The following is a 13,457-nucleotide window of genomic DNA, read 5'->3' as shown; positions in this document are numbered from 1 at the left end:
CTCTCTACCTGCTTCTCTGCCTGCTTGTTATCTCTGTCAAATAAATAAATAAAATCTTTAAAAAAAAAAAACCAACAAGAAACTAATTAACTAATATTACCTAGAAAGTGCTAACTTATTGTGATATGTTATGGACTTTTGGAACCTTACTGGTTTTGACTGAAGAATCAGAGGGTTTTTTCTTTTTCTTTTCTTTTTTTTTTTTTTTTTAATCTGATCAATTTACTGAATGATGTTTTAGAGTTGACTATTATGGGTTGATGGGGCTCAGAGCAGGCTTCCCCCAAATAAGCCACTTTGGCATACTAATTATTCTGAATTAAAATTACTTAAGAAACAAGAACGTGAAAAGAATACTCTGCCTGTCCTTTGAATTCCTGAAAACTGGAAACAAATCTCCCATGTGAAAGGTACCCAGGAGGGAAAGAGACGGACATCCATCAACAGAAATCCCTATCTGCATCATTGGAGGCTGAGAAGGCCATATAAACAAAACTTGTTATTTCTTTACTAATTTAGTACCTCAAACCAGAACTCTGTCTTGTCAATTCTTCACAAATGTATTGTTACTTTGTCTGAAAGACATAAAAGCTGCCTATTTTGGTTACTTCTTTGAGTCTCATATTTCTATAAACTCTCATATGTGAGAATTAAATTTGTTTTTCTCCTGTTAATCTGTCTTATGTCAATTTAATTAATAGATCAGCCCAAGAACCTAAAGCAGAAAAAAAGAAAACTTTTTCTGCCTCTACAGGATCCACGTTTTCCTAGGCACGCAAAAGACCTCTTCACTAACAGTTCTTTGTTTATGTTTTTCTGCTCTGCACACTGTACCTGCCTCTTTACATTGTTACTAAAATTAAATGCTGACTGTTTAATTTGGGGAGACTCCTGCAAGAACTGAGTAACTTCAAAGGTGACCCATCCATGTCCCCCTGTCATGCAAAAATAGCAAATAATTTTTGGTCAATCAATTCAGCCATATGTTGACTTTTTATTGGAAAGGAAATTAATAATATAACAGAGCATATGTTTATTCAAATAAAAAGATCCCTCTTTGTTTCTTTCTGTCTTATCAATATATTCAATCTGGCGTCATTCTTGCAATACAATCAGTATTAGAGATAGCAGCTTTGGTTAGTTCCATCTTTTTAACTTATACCCTCCAGAACTTGGTGAGGCCAACATGCACCCTTTAAAAAGTATGTATATATAAATATGTATATATACATATATATGTATACATATGTATATAAATATACATATTTTTAAAGTATGTATATATAAATTTTTTAAAGTATGTATATATAAATATGTACATATATGTACATGTATATATACATATACACATATGTATACATATAATACATATAATACATATACATATATACACACACACATATATATATGTATATATATTTGAAAGAAAGAGAAAACATCCTCAATTGGGGGGATGGGTGGGCACAAGGAGAGAATCTTGAAACCCACATGACCCATGAGATCTTAGCCAAAACTAAGAGCCAGGCACTTAACCAGCTGAACCACGTGGGCCATCATGCAGCCACGTTAATCCCACAATGTAATCTCTGAAATTTCTAAGAACAACAAAAGTATATTTGCCTAACTGGTTAGTACACATAAACCAGAAAGCCAAGAGGTCTAGTCCACCACAACTGCTCTGTTGTTAACTGCTGCCGGGAGTCATGAATTTACATTTATCTATGCACACATTTGTTCATTCACTCATCTAATTTTCTGTGGGTGCCTACAGTGTCCTGGGAATTGTTAAACCTCAAGAACACAAAAATGAATAAGAAGTTGTCCTTGCCTCAAGGAGCTTGTAATCTAGTACAATAGTCTCTAAAGTTAGCCTCCTGAGAATCACATTGGGAGTGTTTTTTTGAAATGATACCTTCTCAGCTTTTTCCCAAAATATTCTGATTTACAAATATGAAACAGGGACCAGGCAATTCTGATGCAATCAGCCAGATCAACTGGTCTCCAGATTGCCTTTTGGGAACCTCTGATATTATAGATTATAAGTAATCATAACAATTGGGGCTGATTATAATGTATTATATAATTTGAATCAGTTCCAGTTTAATGCCATAAATTACACCATCAGAAAGCTATGAAATATTAACACATGAAAGGAAAATAGTAATGAATAAGGAGCCCTTGCTTCACATTTGAGCCATAGATAATAAAAATAAGCCTTAAAAAAAATCATCTCCACTCCCCAAAGTTATAAATAAAAATTACAGTGGCTCTCACACATAAAGAATTTTGTTAAAGAGGTCTACCAGTAAAAATAGCTGAGAACACATTCTATTCATTTGTGTGAGAGAAACTAAACTATCACTATTTCCACTTGAGGAATGAAACTTCCAGATTGTGCTTTTTCGTTCATTATAGGCCAGCAGGTGGCAGCCTAGGATCATATACTAGTTTTCCCCTGAGGCTAGATGGAATTGAGCTTGTTTTTATAGCCACCAACTAGTTTGTTTCCTGGTCGGTATATTTGCCTTATCTGCTTTAAGAATGTGGTTTACAATTAGTACTCCTCAAACTGTCTGCAATACTTTTGAATTCTTTCTTCCATGACATTTTTTAAAAATCAAAAGTAATTGCTAACATTTATTGAGCATGTAGGAAGTGCTAGACATTGCTAGATTTATTAAATATATTATCTCTAAAACTTATACAACCCATTTTTTAAATGAGAAAACTTGAAGCTAGGAAAGTTTAAATGATATGCCCATGTATCACATCCCACTTTGTGGCACTGCAAGACACTGATAACTTTCATCTATTTTATCGCTGAGCACCCTCCATCTATCCTATTCTAGGAAAAACAAGCATCTTTGAAAATAGTAGGTATCATTGCAGTTAATTTTATTATTTCTCAGATGAGACTGAGTTTGGTTATCTAAGATCACCCTAAACATAATTATCCACTACTTATGTACTATTTCCATATATTTCTTATATATATATTATATATATAGTTAATAAATATATATTTTCATATGTTTCTACATCTTACATAGATTAACAATAGATTAAATAAGCAATCTTTATCAGGAATTTCCAGTTTAGCTCTGACATGTAAAGAGCTTGGACGTTGTCACTCCTTCTTATAACACAAAAAAGCTGGACAAAGTGAAAATCAATTACTTTTCTTGGACCCATCAGAAAAATGAGTTTGCAGGGCCAACTGCCACCCTGAAATCTGAAGAAACAAGCAAATCTGGAGAATCACAGCCTACCAGGAGCAGAAGCTGCTGGAGCCATACACTAGAGGAATACTAAATCACAATTCGATGAATTGATGGAGGCCAAAAACACACTAGCATGAGTGGGGACCACAGTCCGGAGATGGTGAGCCCCACCAGGATTCTGAAAAAAGTGCCCCTGTGGCTCTGGCTAGAGTGTGGGGAAGAGTAATTACCATCAAGTCCCAGAAGCGCCCAGGAGGCTGGGGCAATTCTGGTGGCACATATCACCACAGGATCAATTTCAACAAATATCGTACAGGTCACTTTGGAAAAGTTGGTATTCCTCATCAAAGGGGAAGTAGAGCTCTGCCCAACTGTCAATCTTAATAAACTGTGAACCTTGGTCAGTGAGCAGACACTGGTAAATGCTGCAAAAAAAAAACAAAAAAAAAAAACAAAAACAACCAAGACTGGAGCTGCCTCTTCACTGACATGCTGTGATCAGGCTACTACAAAGTTTTGGGGGAGGGAAAGTTCCCAAGACAGTCTGTCACTGTGAAGGCCAAATCCTTCAGTAGAAGAGCTGAGGAGAAGACTACGGGTGCGGGAGCACTGTGTCCTGGTGTACTGAAGCCATGTAGAGGAAGGTTCATTAAATGCTAACAAGTATGTTACCAAAAAAAAGATAAAATGTTGAAATGAAAAATAAAATATATAAATAACTCTTTAACCTCAATGATGAGGAATATTCTGATTTTCTAAATAGGCAAAAGACATCTCATAAAAGTAGACATACAGATGCAAAAAAAAAAGGATATGAAAAGATGTCCATCCTCATTTATCATTAAGGAATTGCAAATTAAAACAACAGTGAGATTTTCACATGAAAATGGCTCAAACCTAGAAACCTGAAAATATCAACCTTTCGAGTGGGTGCAGAGCAACAGGGTCTCCCACTCATTACTGATGGGAGTGCAAAATGGTACAACCATTTTGGAAGTTTCCAGTGAAACTAAACATAGACGTATCATATAATCTAGCACTTGTGGTTCTAGGTTTTTACCCAGCTAACTTGAGAACTTATGTCCACACTTATGGCTGCACACAAATATTTACAGTAGATTTTTTAAAACAATTTTTAAAAAGATTTTATTTATTTATTTGACAGAGAGAAATCACAAGTAGATGGAGAGGCAGGCAGAGAGAGAGAGAGAGGGAAGCAGGCTCCCTGCCGAGCAGAGAGCCCGATGCGGGACTCGACCCCAGGACCCTGAGATCATGACCTGAGCCAAAGGCAGCGGCTTAACCCACTGAGCCACCCAGGCGCCCCTTTACAGTAGATTTTTTCATAGTAACCCCAAACTGGAAGCAATCAAGATTGTTTCACTAAATGAACAAATAAGCAAACTGTGGCACATCCACGCAATAGGAATCTACTCAAAGGCAAAAAGAGATGGGCTATCAAATCATAAGACATGGGTGAATCTTAAATACATATTTCTAGGTGAAAGAAGGTAGCTTGAAAAGGCCACATACTATCTGATCCCAACTATATTACATTCTGGAAAAGGCAAAACTATAGAAACAGTTAATAGATCAGTGGTTGCCCAAGGTTGGGAATGGGAGTAAGAGAAGAGTTGAATAGATAAAGCACAGGAGATTTTTTTTTAATGTGATAATAATTTTTCCACATAGTTCTATAATGGTGAAATCAGAACACAAAGCATTTGTCAAAACCCATAGAACTTTACAGAACAAAGACTAAACCTCAAAAGAGTGTAAATTTTTAAAAGCATTTGGGAAACAGAAGGATCCCAGATGGAATGCAGAATGTGATAAAAGAATCGACATGTATCATAAATGAATGAAACAGTCTCCTTGAAGTGGGCAGGAGGGAAAGATGCCGACCAGAATAACTTTGGAAAAGAGTGGAATCTGTGAAACCAAAAGCAACAGGAACTATACATAAATACTGTCCTCTTGTTGCTCAAGCTGTTCCCCACGGGGGTACAGGTTAATTCTGAAAACCATTATCCGTGTACACTGGAACTGAAAAATTAAGTAAATGGGTACTGAATGGTCAGTTGCAGTGGGAAGTTACAGAGAAGCAAGAGGAGGAAGCCAGAACAATCCAGTAGTGAGGGAGAAGGGTTGGAGACACCAGAAGGATCTCTTGATTATTTTAATATAGATACAGATCAATACATAAATATTTTTAGATATGTGCACACACATGGGTCAGTGTTCACGTATGTCTCTGCTCTGCCAGTCGAGAAGTCCTAGAAACAATGATACTCCAGTAGCACAGTTCTTTTTTCCAACACCATTTTCCGGGAAAAGGAACCAAGGCTTCTTGGAGAAATGGGTGATTCTAGGCTTGGGCCAAGAAACAGACTAGAGAAGCCTGGTGCACCTTTAGGGTCAAAAAGTAATTGAGGGCTCAAAACACAAAACAAAGCAAAACCCCAGAAAAACAGGGAATATCAAACAGATACAGAAACAGATACAGGAACCGAGAGTAGTTATAGCTGGAAAAATTTGAGCAACAAAATAAAGTAGTATCAGGTAGTATCCCAAAGTATAAAATAAATATCCATGAGTCTGTTTTGATATAAATAAATGATTGACTAAATAAATGGGAAGAATTGAGAAATCTCTCCTGTAGAAGGATTTTCAATAATTTGTAGATACTTTCCATGAAGGACTAAGGCACAATTCCACACTACCTAAGTCTGGGTCATGCCCAGGGACTTTCATCCAAAGAGTACAGTAGGGAAGGGAGAGAAAAGAGTAACTTTACAGGGAGGTAACCTGATAAACACTACCCCAGCCAAGTATTCAAGATTAACAGCCAACAGTGCCAAGTCACATGATAGTAGGTTCCTTTGATATGATGTAACAAGAAGGGCACTTAATCCCTGTGTTCTTCTTTCTGAAAATGCATCGCTTCAGTCCAGTCATGGGGGAAACGTCAGTAAAATCTCAGCTGAGGAACAGGTTAGAAAACATTCGATCAGTACTCCTCAAAACTGTCAAGGTCATCAAAAAACAAGGAAAATCTGAGACCCTGTTAGAGGCAAGAGGAACTCAGGGAGACATGACAACTAATGTATTATCCTGGATGGGGTCCTACAACGGAGAAGGGACTTTAGACATACACTGAGGAAATCTGGATAAAGTATGGACTTGAGTTGATAAGGCATCAGTATTATCTCATTAATTGTGATAATGAAGATAACTGGGTAGGGGATACATAGGAATGCCGTGTGCTCTTTTCACCATAATTCCATATGTCTAAAACAATTTTAAAATCATGAGTTTATTTAAAAAGTTCTTATCCGATTTGCATGTGCATCAGGAAATTATCTTAAATATCTCAAGAGAATAATAATCTAAGTGAACCTTTGAGTCAAAAAGGTGTTTGAACTGATAGAAAAAAAACCCATCGTGCAAAATGTAAAAATGCATGTGAGCTTAAGTTTGCAAGTCAGCTTAATGAAACTTCTAGAACTTATAGAAGCTATAGTTAGTTATACAAACTAACTAACTATAGTTAGTTGTACAAATCATGTCTTAGTATCTGACTGCTTGACAAGGTCCTTGACCATAAGTGTATGAGAGCTTAGTCACAATCAGAAATTATGGGGCTAAAACTTTCAAGGTTCATCTGTCTTTAAATACTGTCTTTCAAACAAAAATTTGTTTCCCATACCCATCCCCCAGAACCTAGCAAAGTTTTCATAATATCTATATGGCATTTATCATACTATTTTCCATGGCTTTTATTTCATTTTTTTAAATCCATGGCTTTTAATGAGAAGTTATGATTCCCCAAAGTTCCTAAATTCCTTTATCATAGTCAGTCCATTTATCTGAATGACACTTTCCCCTCTAAACTTAAGTTTATAAAATTCCAAAAAATCCTGATATTGGCACAGTCTGTAGTCTCAGAAGAAGGATACTGAAGACATTAAAAGCACAATTGCATCTTCTTTAAGGGAACTAGATGGACTTAATTTTTTTTTTTTTTGAGCCCCTGATACTGATATTCCACACCCAGATGATAGTCGGCTCCTGGATTCAGTGCAGTTGGAAGACAAGGACTCACTCTTTCCTCATTCTCTACCCTTCTATACAGAACATGAGAAAGGCTCACCTTTGATCATCCAAACATCCTTTAAAATCCTGTGTGGGCTCTGGAGGCTCTAATGTTGGACTCAAGAGAGAAAGAGTCACGTTGGGAGAGAATCACATCTAAGAATATCCTAGCAGCTCAAATCATGTGTCATCAAGTTATCTTGATTATTGACATGGAAATGATATCTTGAGCTGGATTCTTATGTAGAGAGCCTGGACAAGAGACCTCGGGGTACTGGGGACATTGCAATATTTGCAAATAGTTTTATGAAGGACCATGCAATGGATATAGATTCTATTTGGTGTTATTCTATAATGCAAAAAATAAAAACCCATGTTTTAGCATATTTTCAAAAGGGTATTTACTGAATTCTGAGAATGTTGTCTCAATTGCACAATGACATACATCCTTCTCTGACCTCACAAGGAACAATGGGAATGCCGGGAGGGAGAACTAGCTTCTGCTGCCTATGTCCTAGGCACTCATATTCCTGGAAGAAACCAACTACAGGAAATGTTGAGAGTTTACCAAAGTGCTCTCCTAGGAATTAGACTAATATAATTTCATTTGAGGTTGACCTAGGTTTGAGTTCTGCCTCTTTTGATCAATATTTATATGACTTAACTCAGCACTTAACTTCTGTGAGTCTCTTAGGAATCTTAGAAACTACTTCGTGGGGTTTAGGATTAATGGGGGTGCTAGGAAGCAGATCCATCATTCAAAATCACCTATGCCAAGCCTAGTGTAAGCTCTTCTGAACATCATTTAAGAAGAGCTGCTGTAGGGACCCTGGGTGACTCAACCGGTTAAGGGTCAGCCTTCGGCTCACATCATGATCCCAAGGTCCTGGGATCGAGCCCCATGGCAGGCTCCTTGCTCAGCAGGGAACCTGCTTCTCCCTCTGTTTATAGTTCCCCTTACTTGTGTGCACTCCCTTTCTCTCCCTCTCTGATAAGCAAACAAACAAACAAATAAATAAATAAATAAAATCTTTATTTTAAAAAAAGGAGCTACTTTATTTTGGGAGCAGGGGAAATGAGTTTGATTAAGTTGAGTTTTGTTTTGCTGTGGGGTTTTGTTGTTACTGTTGAGAGAGAGCGAGAGTGCAAGCTGGGGGGACCAAGGGAGAGGGAGAGAGAGAATCTTAAGCAGGTTCCACACCCAGAGCCAAGCCTGGTACGTGGCACCTCACAGCCTATGGACCCCGACACAAAGCATCAACTGAGGCAGCATCATATTCTTATTAATGATGAATACGAAAGCTACATAAATGACAGTTTTCACTGATAATGTTAGTCTCCCGATTCACCCACTGCATCAGTTCACTTGAACAGTAAACATGTACCTTTTGCTATAAAACAGAACAAAGAAAGCAAGCTGACACATCTCATCAAATAACAGGCTTTGAAATAGTCACTGGAACGAGGTGATTAAACAAACAGTGCTTGTACTTGAGGTTAGCAAGCAAAGAAGGGGTCAGAGACCTTCACTGAAGGAGGAAAACAAAAGCCAACAAGGTGAGAAAGAGTCAATCTCATCCTACTCAAAGATGTTGTGAACAAGCGACATAAGTGTGTTAACAGTGCTGAAGGTAAAACAGGTTAACTTTGTGCCGGACTCTCCATTTAAAGATTTTATTTATTTATTTGTTTGTCAGGGAGAGAGAGCGAGCACAGGCAGACAGAGTGGCAGGCAGAGTCAGAGGGAGAAGCAGGCTCCCTGCAGAGCAAGGAGCCCGATGTGGGACTCGATCCCAGGACGCTGGGATCATGACCTGAGCCGAAGGCAGCTGCTTAACCAACTGAGCCATCCAGGCGTCCCGGACTCTCCATTTATATGCAAAGAAAGTTATGATGTTTAAGACAAACCAGAAATGCTCCATCTGGAAAGACAAACAAATGAAAAACAATTACAGATAGCAGTCAATGAACCGCAGATCCTGGGGGAAGGAGAACCTAAGTAGCTCAAAAGGAGCTTTTCAGATTTATGAAACAAGGTATGAGGGGCACCTGGGTGGCTCAGTGGGTTAAGCGTCTGCCTTCGGCTCAGGTCATGATCTCAGGGTCCTGGGATCGAGTCCTGCGTCAAGCTCTCTGCTCAGCAGGGAGCGTGCTTCTCCCTCTCCCTCTGCTGCTCCCCTCGCTCCTCCTTTCTCTCTCTGTCAAATAAATAAATGAAATACTTTAAAAAAAGAAAAAAGACGTGAAAATATTTAAGAATGAAAGATGAAAAGGTAAGGTAGTTTTCCCACGATCACTTTAACTGATGACGAACTGCCTCAGTGTAAACACAGATGGAGCAAGCTGACATGCCTAAGTTAGAAAGTCAACAACCACCAAAACCTGAATGATGAGAAGCAGAGTTGGAACCCAGGCCTCTGGCTCAGTCTAGTTTCAGAGCCCACTGTGTTAGTCACTCCCCTCTGTAGCTCGTGGCTGACTACCTTGCAAGGTTTATTCTGTTTCAAAGAACACTTTTCTCAAAGCACTTGGGTGGTCCTGTCGCTTAAAACCCGACTCTTGATTTGGGCTCAGGTCATGATCTCAGGGTCCTGAGATGAGCTCCATGCAGCCCCATACTCAGTGGGGAGTCAGTTTAGGATTCTTTTTCTCCTTCTCCCTCTGCCCCTCACCACCCTGCCCCCCCCATGGACTAAATAAATAAATAAATAGATAAACAAATAAAATCGTTTTATATAAAAGGATATCTTTCTCTATAGATTTGTATATGTTGGTCTTGTGTCTGGTACGCCTGCTGACTGTTCGTATTAGTTCTAAAAGTTTGTAGATTTTCTTGGAAGCTTTTATGTCAGTATCAACAACTTCGTCTTTTCCTTTTTCCTTTTTTTATATATCACACCCTTTTCTTTCCTGTTTGCCTTCTTTCCTTCTTGATTCCCTTGTTCCATTAGCTAAAACTTCCCGAATAATTTAGAACAGGAAGATGACAGCAGACATCCTTGCTAACATTCCAGTTAACTAACTATATTGAAAGGTTATCCTCTGAGATGGACAGAATTTTGGAGTATTGCCCAGAGAACCTGGCCACAATATTAAATATTTATTCCCATGTAAGTGCATATACCTTTGTAAACAACTGATGTGCTAATGAACTCTTATAACAAAATCGCTTGGTCAGTTAAGGATAGCATCTTCAATAAACTGGTAATATCATACCTAGAATGTTTCCTCAGAGCTTCCTGGAGCTAGAATTAACGCCAGATTTAGCAGTTCAATGGATGCAAACTGATAATGATTTCACAGTCTTACCTTTAAGTTCCTATCTTATCAAGTGAAACACATCCCAACCCACTTCATAAAATGTTAAAATATTTAGAGTATATTTAGAATAACATGTATATTTAGAATAGCAAACGAAGGCTTCCCACTAGGTAATTTAGACAGATATGCTATCCTCAAAAAAGGGGGGAAATGAGTAAATTGAAAGCATTTCTTCCTTGGTCATGAATATATAAGAGCAGCGGTCCTGCCAGACCGTCCAGCTACTAAGGACTCCCTCTGCACAGACACAAATCATTCACGGTAGCAACAAGCCACGTTATTTTTTCAGAAGTTGGCATCTACCATCCTGATCTGGAATTTGAAAACTACTGCAAAACTCCATCAGCCACAACAGTGTGGAATAAACATCCTCAGCAGATAAATAGGAGATGTAAGAGTTCACATTGTATCTGAAATGCTATTGCTACTTTGTATCGTGCTCAGATGAAACCTTGACTATGATGACTTAAGACCATTAGCAACTCTGCAGTCATCCAGGAAAGCAATACAGTAGGCAAGAGGATGTCATTTGGAGGCATTTGGTTTTTAAACACACAGATATTTACCACGAGAGGCCATTATGACGGCTATGCATGCTGGTTTTATTAACAAGGTATATGCACATGCCTAGAAAACATTCATCTGGGGTTCCCAAACTTCTTATTCATAGTATTTATTGTTTGGATAATTAAGATGCTCTCTGACACCAAGCACAAGGATCAAAATATCCCGTGGGCATTCATGGCATGGTTTATAATTTAATGGGTTTTCCATTTTCTGCCTCCTTGATTTTGTGCCCTGGGTTCTGCCCTTGTGTTCCTCTACCCAAATCTGAACAATCACCTAAAACACACTACAATCGATTCTCCCATACAGCTTTCAGCAATCCCCCCTGTGCTGAATTCCTATGCTCAATCACTATTTCACAAATAGATGAGTTGCCTTGACACTCATTTGGCATCTTTTATGGTCATGTTACCACGTCCATTTTCTTTCTTTGTTGTCCTCCTTCTTTCCAAACTTTATTCTAAGCTTCCCGGCCCAGTCCTTGTTTTGCATTTCTTAGTATCTCTCAATACAAAACGGAGTAAGTCCTCAAAAAATTCATTCATTAACCATGTTATGATTTCATCATATAGCAGTTATTCAATGTAAAAAAAGAGTAAGGAAATGCTTTGTGGAGTTTTACTGCATTTTTATTGGTTTAATGCCTGTATCTTAATGAGCAGGAATAACATTCAGGATTAGGAATCTATTCTGGTTTCCTTGGACCCACGTAAAGAATGTTAGGTGAAGAGAAAAGGCTTAATCTGTTTTTATTGCTATGCTCGCAGATAAACTTTGACTTATTTGGGGGCTCATTTACTTAATGAATGGGATGTCATGTCTTGTTTCACTATGACATTGTTCAAATACCAACCAGTCTTACTTGCAAAGTTAATGAAAGGTGGTAGACTGTGATCACTGGTTAGACATTAGGTTTTTACAGGAATTAAGTTTAATTTCTTCCATACACTTACTTCTATTAACCAATCCTTCATGTTTTTCAAGTTTATAGTAGAATAACTTTGTTTTTACTTAAGAGACAGCCTTTAGAATTTCTTAAAATTTTGAAACTCTGGACGGTAAGCTCTCCATTTTGTATGCCTGAAAAAAAAAAACACTTGTATGTGTTTTTTTTCTTGAAAAAATAGTTTCAATGGATATAGAATTCTAGATTGAGAGAAATTTTCTCATATCACTGAAAATGTTATGGCAATGTTTTTATTTATTTAAAATTGAAATTTTAAATAAAATTTAAAGATTTTATTTATTTATTTATTTATTTGTAGGCTATTTATTTATTTATTTATCCCAGCTGAGTAGGGAGCCTGATGTGGGACTGGATCCCAGAACCCTGAGGTCATAACCTGAACTGAAGACAGATGCTTAACCCACTGAACAACCCAGGTGCCCCTATATGATCATTTTTTAATGCTCTTAAAACATGTAGCTGGATTCCTTTTCAGATGGATTTTAACAATGTATAATCAAATCAACAAAGTCCTTTTGCTTTGTTAACATCTAAAAATCAATTTATAATGTGATTATGTATATAATAGAATGACTTCTGAAGATTAAAAAATTGTACTTCAAAAAACCTTGGCACATTTTCTATCTTCTGTATGAAAACTTGAATTTGCCTTTAGAGCATGGTATCTCACTGTTCCAGAGGGTGATAATGTGGCCAGTAAATGGGCTGGGTGCTAACTTGAGGGCTAACTTGGACTTCCAATGAGCTGGAGCTGACAGAGGCCGTGTGTGAGGGGGGATGAGTCAGGGGTGGATAGATACAGAGAGGGCTGTACCTAGTGAGACCTGAGGGAAGCAGAGTTATAAATAATAAAGGGAGTTTAGACCAGCATTCTCTGGGAAGAGCTGAAACAGTTAACCATGATGTCACCACCCAAGAACGTCGGGACTACTTGCTCTCAGAAACCATTTTTATCCCAGCATCTTCCAGGCCTGTTGTTACAAAGAGCTCTGTTGGTAAATACCATATCATAGGATATGCAAACTTGAAATTCCAGAAATGCAAAGAGCACCATTTACTTGAGATAAAGCAAAATTAAAGGCGACTGTTCAAACCCAAGGACAGGGGGCAGTTTATCTCCGTGTTTATATATTAACCATGACATTATTTATAAAAAGGAAGTTCCCCTATTTTAGGAACAGGGAAGAGGGTGGTTGAATTGATCTGATGTGCCTGATTTGCAGGATGGAAGTGATAGGAAGACAAGGGGTGAAAGTGTGTGCTGGCAAGAGGATAATTAAAATAAT

The sequence above is a fragment of the Mustela lutreola genome, chromosome 1 (genome assembly GCF_030435805.1).
Source record: "Mustela lutreola isolate mMusLut2 chromosome 1, mMusLut2.pri, whole genome shotgun sequence".
NCBI classification, from domain to species: domain Eukaryota; kingdom Metazoa; phylum Chordata; class Mammalia; order Carnivora; family Mustelidae; genus Mustela; species Mustela lutreola.
This window is presented reverse-complemented; position numbering follows the sequence as displayed.